The sequence below is a fragment of the Acipenser ruthenus genome, chromosome 17 (genome assembly GCF_902713425.1).
Source record: "Acipenser ruthenus chromosome 17, fAciRut3.2 maternal haplotype, whole genome shotgun sequence".
NCBI lineage: Eukaryota > Metazoa > Chordata > Actinopteri > Acipenseriformes > Acipenseridae > Acipenser > Acipenser ruthenus.
In genome coordinates this window covers 6,077,816-6,087,005 of record NC_081205.1, presented here as the reverse complement: position 1 = coordinate 6,087,005, position 9,190 = coordinate 6,077,816, and positions in this window count along the sequence as shown.

Sequence of the window (9,190 nt, the reverse complement as noted above, 5' to 3'; positions counted from 1 at the left end):
AGATTTAGTATGAGACAGTTTGCTACCACAGATTACTTCTGTTTTTGTATAATAAACAAACAAAAGAAATATTTTTAAGACCGTAAATAAGGCAAGTTTCCCAGGATAGTTTTAAGCTGTTGTGTATTACCATTCAATATAGCATTCAATGTAACATTAAACCTTTACTTTATATAGGTTTCCAGAAAAAAAAAGAATGAAACGGGTTTCACAGTAACATGTTAAGTGACAGTATTTAACAGCAGTTAGAACTGTTAGGGTAATATAAAGTGACCATTTTAAAAACATATTTAACATACAGTATATGGTGTATTTGTTTCTCACCCGATTTCTAGGACAGGTTTCACAAGCAACATTCCTTAAAATAAATTAAGACATCACAGCTTGGGTGACAAGGCTGCCCGAAAACACTGACTCATTGTTTTCATAAATCTGTGCCTGTGCATTTCAAATGTTTCCGTAAAACTGAGTTCAGTTTGAAATAAACTACAAAGAAAGTGTATTAAGGCCTAATCCTAATTTGAAAATGATTTGGTACCATCAGCCAATCAGCTTCCAGTTCTAGAAGTTTGAAATTGAAAAAAAAAATGGGAGTGAGTCTGACCTACAGCACATGGAATTATAATAACCAGCAGTTGCAATGTTTCCTAACCTATAGTGTTGTATTGCTAATGCTGCTAAAGTTAATAAAGAGACCATCTTTCAGAAGTTTGAAATGAAAGCTTCTTAAATCAAGCTCTGACAGTGTGATGGGGCTTCTCAGAAGTCTTGGCTCTCTATTTGAAATACATTATATTGGAAATGTGAATGACCCCTAGAATAACAAGGCAACAACCCAAAGGACAATATATGATGGCAATGCTCCAAAGCGCTGTGGTCAAGAAGCTGAGTATGATGCACCTGGTTTCCTGAAAACTTGTGCTTCTTCTTCTGGGAAAATAATGAGTAGCATAGTGATGATGGAATTCCAGAGCATTCTGCTGCTGCTATGTACTCATTGGAATTTGTATTAACAAACCCTTGATGGAAAAAAACTAATTTACATCACCTTGTTTAAAGTGTTTATTGTGCTTTGTTCTGCGTGTGTGGGAGGACAGGTGTATATGATTTTGTTTCAATAACAGGGAAGGGTGTGCAGGGAAATCTAATTTATATGTGAAGACCAAGCCTTCAAAAAAACGCCCATTTCTCATTGTATATCAACATTGTTAAAAAGCCCACCATTGTTTTCACCATTGAACTGCTCACGTGAAGACTATTTATTCTGCCATGCTTGGGATTCCTCCCCATTCACTGGTGTGTTACATGCAATAGGGCCCCATCTGACACCACATACTGCCCTATGTGCAGCTAAAAAGGTGAGTTTATAACTCTGGGAAGGGTCCTTTTCCTGTGACACAGGAAGGGAACCTATAGTGTTATAGCAGGGCAAAGTGACAATCAAGACTGTAAAACAAACGCAGCCAAACAATATGGAATGGTTCTTATACAGTATCTACCCCTATTCAATAAACCATTAGCTGTGAAAAAGAAAAACATAACATAAAGTGGAGAAGTGTGTACTTTGATTCAATTAATGCATCATCAATGACCAATCAAAAAACATTTTCCCTGTGATAAAAAATGAGGTTCTTTGTGAACATTTTTTTCCTAGAACACTAACCACAATTCTTTAAACAAAGGCAAACAGTGTGAGATTAGGTTTGGATGCAACGTCTTTAGGTTTTTGATCACGTGTACAAATCAAAGTAAGCAAAAGTAAAGTAAAAAAAATCGGTATGCCAACATTTCTACACTATGGGATATTACATATATCATTGAGCTTTCGAAGCCGTTTGTAACTACAAGCACACCCTCATTGTCAGTGTTTTGATATCACTCTCTGCATTGAGTAAAGCATATGAGCTGCACACACGCTCACAGGAGAAATTGTTTTATTTTTTTATTTTTCATGAAATAAAATAATTGTGAGTGATCACAAAAGAGAAACACAGGTTTGACTATCGAAATAAGTCTGGAATATCCAGCATTGCCATTTAAATCATAATACCAGATATACAATTATTTTGAGAAATAATGAACTAGGCAGCTTCATTTGCGTATAGCTGCCTTATAATTACAGTTTTCATCCTTAACATTGAATCTAATGCTATGTATCAGTGTAGTAGATTTCTATTAGCATTATATCTTTATAGAGAAACATATCCACACAGATTTGTCAAGTGGGGTTTTACGCAAAAATACCAGTATTTTCAAGTACTATTAAATATCAGGTACTAATAATTTCCCTAAGGATTAGTTCATAAAGCATTAACATGCAAGTTCATGTTTTGCAGTCCTATTTAGTTACCGGCGTACATCGTAAATAAATCTCTGAATTATTCAATTCCATGGGCCTGATTTTTCAAATAGTTTTCATTGTGCAGCTTGGGATGGTGTCAATCACAGTAACTGGATTAAACCACTTGACAAAAGCACTGATAACTGCAATCAGTTTAACTAACTACCCACAGCAATCACAGCCGTCAATATGCAAAGTGGCCACTGCATAACAAAGCAATGGCGTTTTTTTTTTAAATGCATCAAAACAGGACCGGCTGGGGAAGTTCAGGTATCAAATGCTGCAGCTCAGAGAGCACAAAGAGCAGACTGCCCTGTCTGCTGGTGCACACACTCCCAGAGATGTCTTCAACAGAGCGGAAGAAACGAAAAGCTTATTCTGTCACTGAAAAGCTGGACGCAGTGGCGCTGGTGTCTGGTGGAACCCCACAGAGGCAGGCTGCGAAGGACTTGGGGATCCCAAAGGAAACCCTCCGGGGCTGGCTAAAGATTCAGAAGAAGCTGCAAGCCAGCCTGGACCAACAACAGATGCAGGAAGAGATGAAGCGGAAGAGAACGCGGCCCTCTTACAACGATCTGCTGGACAGCACGGTGTACGCATGGTACCAACAGCAGAGGCAGATCGGCGCTCCTCTCTCAGGTTCCATTGTGAAGCAGACAGCCAGACACTTTGCCAGAGCCATGGACCCCGACAGCAGTTTTGCTGCCAGCAAAGGTTGGCTGTGGAGATGGCAAAAGCGTCACGGTGTGGGTCAGCTGGCCCGGAAAGAGGGAATCTGTTCCCAGGAGCGCAACACAGAGGCAGAGTTCCCAGTTCAACAAATTGCTGAGGATGGGAGCTACCTTGAAGAGGACAAGCCCAGGACTGAGGTGAAGAACCAGTCCCCAGATGTCCCAGCAAAGGAGGATCAAGAATGGGAAGCCGTGGATGAAATCTCTGTTTATGAACGTTCGCATGATCTTAACATTGTCCAAGACATTACTGTGAAGAAGGAGGTCTGCACCCAGGCAGGCCTTCCTCAGCTGTCTGAAATCATCTCCTCTTTGGAGACTGCCCTGCGCTGGTTTAAAACGCAACGCAAGCTGGAACCGGAGAGGCTGTTACAGTTCAAGTCCATGATTGACTTTGCTCGGAAGAAGAGAAACGACAGCATAAACCAGAGAACCATTTCAGACTTTTTTTGCTAAGGAATATCCTGTGCAGGTGATGTGATGCATGTTGCAGCAAAGTTCTGTGTAAAAATGTTCAGCTCCAATGTTTTGCTTCCCAAAAATAAACTTATATAGCTCTTTTTTCTTGTGTCCCTGTGCATCTGGAGTGTTTTCAGAATGAACAGATTGACCTAATTGTAATAGGAACCTCAATTAATTTAATGATTTCCCCTATCAGGCATCGAGGCGTAATACATTACAGTGTCAGTAACATAAAAGGTGCTGGGATAAGTCACAGCTGGATTTTTACAGCATTTTACAGCAAAGGATTCCACATGGATCAACCATATGTGGGACAGTTAAAATCCAGGGTGATTCCTCAGAGATCTAAAATGCTATAAAAAGTCAGCTGTTTCTTATCTTGATCAAATTACCAGTAGTATCCATTTTTATGATTTTGATATTTTCATTACAAGAACAGTTTGGGAATGATAAAAGGCCATTCGGCCCATTCAGGCTCACCCCTTGTTCGCACCCCATTCTGCCCTACTGGGGAGATTTCATTTAAAAGCACAGAATCGAGTCTTTTTTAAGTTCCCAGTGTTTTAGATCCTAAGTCACCTGGGAGGCTATTTATAATTCTCTGTATACCTTCTTACCTTTACTTAGCTTCCATTTATTACCTTTTGTTCTACTCTCTGTACTAAATTTATAGTGTCTTGAGCTAGCTTCATCTGCACCATTTATGATTTTATAGACGTCAATCAAGTCTGCTCTTTCCTTCTTTTTGTCTAGGCTGAAGAGATTAAATTCTTTTAACCTTTCCTCATAGCTCATGTCATTAAGTCCTGAGATAAGCCTGGTTGTCCTTCTCTGTACCTTCGAGTGCAATGGTGCCTTTTTTTAGTGAGGTAACCAAAATGGCATACATTATTCTATGTGGGGTCTAACTAGGGCATTGTATAACCTTAGCATAACCTCTCTAGACTTCTACGCCTTTCGCTATATAACCTAATATGATTATATTGGTTCTTTAGGTGTAATTAAGTGGAGACACCAAGCATTCCTTAACTCATTATTACCTGTTCCAGCAGGTTTCTGATGCTCATAAATTGTAATTCATCTTTATCTAGAAGTGATTGTGGTTATCGCCACAGGATTGTAAAGCTTTCTCCCATTGTTAAAGATACTTTGGACAAACTCAGGACCTGTACAGGAGAAAAAAGAAAATGTGATGTCATGTGTGTCAATACACACACAGATACTGCACAAGAAGCAAATCTGACAAGCAGTTTTACAGGCACTACAGTGTGACGCTGCTCAGATTTTTAAGCATACAGCTTCATAACAACTTTACAGCCAGATTTGAATTCACAAAAAGTATTCATTTCTCTGCACACCACGTGGAGGGATATTATACAATACACTGTATAAGGAGAAGACTGTGCCCATTAACAAGGAGGAGGGGATACTCCAAATACCCAGGCCTGCTCCAGCTGGAGCCCATCAATCGCACTGCTCAGGGTGAGAGGCTCGCTCACCAGCATGTTCTGTGGTTAAATTCACAGGTTTTCATTGGGGGCAATTCACACCAGGAGCAGTGTAAGAAGTGGTGTCACTACTGTTCTTACCGGGAAGTGTAAGGTGTGATTCAAGCACAGTACATAACTGTGAAGTTTAACTTAAATCATCATCAAAGCTGCGAAAGGTGGTAGACAACAATGCTGTTTCCTCCTCTCAGGCTTTTACACACTAGCCTTGTAACTGAGGGTAATGTTTGGTGTGCAGTGTAATGGTGGAGGTGCTGTTTGTACCAGTTGGATGGATTTATTGTGGAGGGGGGGGCAGTGACTCACTCGATTGACAAGGAAGAGGAATGTAGTCTCCCGTCTCGAAGGTCTGCAGGCTGTCTCTGTCATCCCAGAACAGCTCCCCCGGGGCAGAGCCCTCCCCGGACAGTGCCACCATCAGGCAGAAAGGGTTACTGTGGGACTGCAAGGTTGTAAATCCTGGAACCTGAGGGGTAACACACACAACACGCAGCTTAAAGCAAAAAGAAGCTCATTTCTGCCTATTAAACAAGCTACTAACGTAATCTTGCTCTGTCTATATCAGTGTCCATTGTTTCTGATCATTTTCCTCTATTATTGAATTGAGCAGCCCACAGCCTTGTTCCAGCCAGGTCTCACTGTTTAAGTGAACCTACATTTTCAATTCGGTGATTAAGGCTGGAACAAAATCCTGGACTGGAATAGACTGACAGAGCCCCAAGTGAGGAACACGGGTCTATATGATAAGTCTGCACTCACTTGCTGTGGTACGATCTGTCCTTCCTGTACATGGATGTTGATAGTGTATAAAGGTGCTGGTAGAATCAGGTACTGTCTCTTACTGTAGATAGCAGAGCCATACAGAAGATCCAAAGCAAAGTTCAGATGAAACGATACACAGGCCGTGTATAAACTGTGATCTTAATGTGCAAAGCGACCCCTTTTTCACCATAATACTGATTTGCATCAATATTTAAGACATTAACAATTATCAGATGGTTCAATGAATCATCATGGCAAACCTATTTCAGTAAACATTTCAAATATAGTATTTTGAAAGATTCAGTGGTACACCTAAAATAGTGTGACTAGCTCCCTCTATTGGTGAAAGGCTGTAAAGTCTTCAGCTCACAGGGCCTCCTGTTAAAAAGCACCCGTAAAATGACATGTGGTAATATTACACTGCATTACAGTAGCAAATGCCCTTATAACCACTGTCAGGAAAACCTCATTACCCTGTACTAAACTTGGTCTTATATTTAAACATGCCCCACATCCCGCTACATGCAAAACCATTGCTTACGTCATGCAGGTTGTACCATGTCGAGGGGGGTAGATAGACAGTCAGTTCTGTCACATTGGACTCCAACACTGGACTAATGAGCAGAGCCTCCCCTCACATGAACTGACGGTCCACTGTGTGGGAATTTGCATCCGTTTTTAACAGTACAGGTAAACGTGTCTATCTTTGGACAGCTTTATAGGAGAGGTGGGCCTGGCGACAGTCTGGGCAGTGAGACGTGCGCTCTGTGAAACAGTGTGTACAAGAACGGCAGGAGAGTGCCAAATTTGGGGATGTGTTTTGGGGACAGATAAGGTCCTAATACATCTTTCTAGGGTGGGTATGTCATAAGCAATGTGGTAAAATAAAAAAAAAATTAGAGGCTGTTTTTCATGTAATATACCTGAAATTAATATTTTAAAAAGTTAGTTGTGGTGGTAAGACAAATGGCAGTAACTAGAGTTTTACACATTGGATTAATACAAAAGTGGTATCATTGCATTGAACAAGACCTGTGTTTTCATTGACTATGTAACAGTGTGGGGTAATATGATCACGTGACATATTCAGAGGTCAAAGGGCACATAGTCATGTTTTTACCTGTTTTTACTTTTTGAGTTCAAATGGCTGAAGAATGTGTTTCACCTGAACTAGAAGTGTTTAACATACTAGAAGGATGTATTAGGGCCTTGCCTGTCCCAAAAACACAGAAATAATTACCTCTACCGGGGGTTGAGCTTTTTCAATTGAGATGACAGACCATAGCACAAGACCACAGCTTTTCTCATTGCGTCCTAGGCCTTCTCGCTGGACACAAACAGCTCCTGGGGCTACAAAAAAAACAACAACCGATTATCCAGTCTGCTGCCTATCGTGTTGGGCTGGTCATTGTGGTTCCTCATAAAGGGGTAGAAGGCCCCCAGTTGTGTCCAGCGCACGCAGAGCTCCTCCAAGGTGTTACCCCCGAACCTGCAGATATCAGCCCTGACCAGGGGCACCCCATACAGGTTAAAGAGCAGCACGTCTGAAAGAGAGGCGCACTATCACTGTGCTTTCACAGCAAAATTCAGATCCACTTCCAATGTTATACTAATGAGGTGAAACTGCAGATGAACTGTTCTGTTACACTGCAGTTCCAAGGTAAATACAGCGTTCCAAATATAAATTATTTGCTACAATTTACATCACACACACACACTAGCCAGCCAAGTACAGTTTCATTGGGCACAGCCAGTTCTGCTTTAAACATTTTTGGGCAGGATAAACAGAAAACATGATTGTTTCTGCATCGGTAACACTAAAATAAATCCTCAATTTCTTACTATTTTTGTAACAGATACAAAATGATTTGTACAAATCAACAGTGCAAACTAAAGAAAAGCCTGATTGAAAACATATGTTTATTATTATTATTATTATTTATTTCTTAGCAGACGCCCTTATCCAGGGCGACTTACAATCGTAAGCAAATACATTTCAAGTATCACAGTACAAGTAATAATACAATTAAGAGCAAGATAAATACAATGACTTTGGTTCAAGCAAGTACAAGTGTGACAAATACAATTCAATAATACAGCAGATAACAGTGTCAGTGATAGTTACATCAGGATATGATTAAATACAAAATACTACAGATTAAACACTTGGCAGATTACAGTACTCTGAAGTACAGGATTAAATGCAGTAAAATAGGGGGCAGATAAGAGCAAGTAAAGCACATTTAAGGAAGGGTGATAAGTGTCCCAGGGGAAAAACAGAGGAGTTCTACAGGTGCTGTCTGAAGAGGTGAGTCTTAAGGAGGCGCCGGAATGTGGTCAGGGACTGGGCAGTCCTGACATCTGTAGGAAGGTCATTCCACCACTGCAGAGTGAGGGTGGAGAAGGAGCGGGCTTTGGAGGGCTCTGGAGATATGTCTTTATCTTATCCTTCAACAGGGAATTGACGCTGCACTTTAGACAGGCAAAAGTTGTTGCATATGATGAATAAACACCCTGGCACCACATCTCTTAATAGAGATCTAGGGACGACCAAAAGGCCAGACGGCATTTGCGGAATCCAAACTACGACAAGGCAGATCTCTCAGATACGACAGGCAGTGTAAGCTTAGAAACAAGAGGCAGCAAAACTTTACTGGTAGCCTCTCCACAACGCTGCAGGTCACTTTGGTGAAAGAGTAACCCCAACGACAGAGATGGAAACCCAGTCCCCAATACGGGGGCATCAGGGGGTACCCTGAAAAAATATTCAGCGTCAGAATGCACAGAAGAAACAATTAAGATACACCCTACGCCATGCAGAGTAAATATTCATGAATCTTGACACACACACTCCACAGTCTCAAACTGGAGCACCTACCTATAACATCCAGATACTGCCTGGATAACACTCTTTGGATCGGGCCCCAGAAATACATAAAAGTCAAATATCCCCCTGATGGTCCTCCAGGGCCGGGGCAGGCTGGAGAACAACATCTTTTTAATACAGAAGAGCTCAATAAATGTCACGTGTCACATTCCTGTGATTAATTATTGCTGATGCACAGGACTATAACCCTCTGTCTGTGTAGCCTCTACAGCATGCAGGGTTGGTACTAGTTGCAGAACTGAGTTTTGTTTTTAAGATTCACACGATTCAGAACCGGTAAACGGGAAGTAAATGTTTTCAAAGCTATTCTCTGTTCGGTCAAAGTAAAATACATTGCAGGCTGAAGATTGACACAGCATATGAAAGCTCACTATTCTACAGTGTTTATAAATTCTCAGTTCAGTGCTTCCTCAACAAACGTAATAATCCGGAAAGCACGCAAACCGTCTCTTTCATTAAATTACTGCTGAACACATCCCGTGTCACAACGATGCATGTA